The following is a 2,468-nucleotide window of genomic DNA, read 5'->3' as shown; positions in this document are numbered from 1 at the left end:
TGGAGCCTACACATGGTCGGAATATCCGACCAAAAGCTCACATCGAACATTTGTTGTCAGAAATTCTGACCGTGTGTATGCGGCATTAGAGTTTGCAACAGTGACTGCCCCAATCCTGAAGGAGTGGGAGGAGAAATAAAATTCAGAAAGACCAAGAATTTTTAGGCAAGAAGATAGAACAGAAGAAAATTGATAATGAGTAAGAGGAGACAAGTCATTGTTAATAAAAAATGAACTATGAAAGAAAGAAAGTTTGAAATATTTTGGACAGGGCAGTAGGCCATATTCAAGGCCCTACCTAAATTAATAATGCGTCCCTTACCACATTGGTCATTTTTTGATCTGTTAATACATTTAATGAGTGAATCTGAAAAAAAGCCACATCACTATCCATTAGGATAGCACTGGAGGACTTGTTAGGGGCAGAAAACTCACCTAGATGTAAGACGCCAAAAAAAGGCAACTGAGAAAGCTGCTTTGAATAATAAAATTTCATAGGGGGAAGAACAGACTGAAGTCAAAGTCGCATTAATTTGACTAAAAGTTCAATAGAAAAGTTTAAAAAGGTCAATAGAAATGGGTCTCCTATCATCTTTAATCAAACGGGAATGCCTAAAACTTTTCAATACCTGACAAACTGGATAAAGATTAGACAAAGCAGGAAGGTTAAAAAAAAATTGAAAAACACCCACCAAAATTTTATCGGCACTAAGCTTAGAGTAAATAAACTACTTCAATACCGGGCATTTTCACCCCCTTCCTGCCCAGGCTAATTTTAAGATTTCAGCACTGTCACACTTTGAATGACAATTGCGCGGTCGTGCGACGTGCCTCCCAAACAAAATTGACCTCCCTTTTTTCCCACAAATAGAGCTTTCTTTTGGTGGTATTTTATCACCTCTGCGGTTTTTATTTTTTGCGCTATAAACAAAAAGAAGACTGAGAATTAAAAAAAAAACACTATTTTTTACTTTTTGCTATAATAAATATCCCAATTAATTTTTAAAAAAACAATTTTTTTCTCAGTTTAGGCCGATATGTATTCTTCTACATATTTTTGGTAAAAAAAAACATCACAAAGCGTATAGTGATTGGTTTGCGCAAAAGTTATAGCGCCTACAAAATAGGGGATAGATTTATGATTGTTTTTATTATTTAAATTTGTTATTAGTAATGGCGGTTATCTGCCAGGACTAGTAATGTCAGGACTGCGATATTGCGGCAGGCAGTGCTATAAATATTCAATGATTACTGTATAAATGTGACTGGCAGGGAAGGGGTTAAAACTAGGGGGCGAATAAGGGGTTAAATGTGGAAAAAATGGAAATAGATGGACAGCCGCACTCCAGAGGAACTTGAAGTAGTCTTTATTAATAAAAGATGGACATGCAAATCCAAAAATACAGTCACATGAGGGGACATCCGACGCGTTTCGAAGTTAGTGCTTAGTCATGGCCCCCTCCCTTCTGTCTACCAAGGGGTTAAATGTGTTCCCTGGGAGTGATTCTAACTGTAGGGGGAGGGGACTGACTGGGAGAGGTGACTGATCGGTGTCCCTATGTGCAAGGGACACACCGTTGGTCTCCTCTCCCTGACAGGAGGTGGATCTCTGTGTTTACAGAGATCACCCGAGTGATGCGGTGGGCACACACACGCGCCGTCGGCAGCCCGCGCGCCTCCTATCGGCCGAGAGGCGCGAAGATGTCATATTACGTCCACCTGGGATGGCAGAGACACCTTGTGGATGTCATATGAATATAGATGGGATGGGAAGTGGTTAAAAAATAAACAAAAGACAGCGCTGTATAAGCATTGACACTGGCAATACTTAAATTATACGTAGAGCAGAAATTGTGCAGTTGCTGTAGATCCGAGGGGGACATGCAAGGAAAATATAAAACAGCATTATTGCTCGTACATGATTGGATGATAAAATCGGCAGAGTTTCCCCTCATTTCAAAACTTCCCTTCAGATCTACAGTGACTGCACTTTCAACTGCACTTGTAGTGCAACATGGATTTGCCTTTTGTAAATCAACCCTCATGTTCATGGGACTTAAAGAGGAACTGCAGTCTGCTCACATAATTTGTAATAAAAAACATCTTTGCCATTCTGAAGCTTCCCTTCAACAACTTTGTCTATTATTTTATATATATTGTGATTCTGTACTTGCCAAATATGCTGCAGAAATCTGCCTCCACTGAGTCTGGCTGCAACCATTTTAACTGTGGGCAGCTGAAGCTGCTGCCCTTTCACTTCCTGGATTTACACATACACACAAAAGCACACCTACAACTCTGCAGCTCTGATTGACCCTCTTATAACTCATCTCCCCTCTCTTCCTGGCAAACTCTCACAAGAGTGAGAGAGAGAGCTGTACATGATGTCATAAGCTTTTTACCAGACAAGAAACAGGAAGTGGGCTGTATAAGCTATTTACTGACAGAAAAAAAATGACTATCCAAAG

This window comes from Rana temporaria, chromosome 7, assembly GCF_905171775.1.
Source record: "Rana temporaria chromosome 7, aRanTem1.1, whole genome shotgun sequence".
In the NCBI taxonomy this organism is placed as follows: Eukaryota; Metazoa; Chordata; class Amphibia; order Anura; family Ranidae; genus Rana; species Rana temporaria.
The sequence above is the reverse complement of the archived record's forward strand: the minus strand, read 5'-3'. Positions refer to the sequence as shown.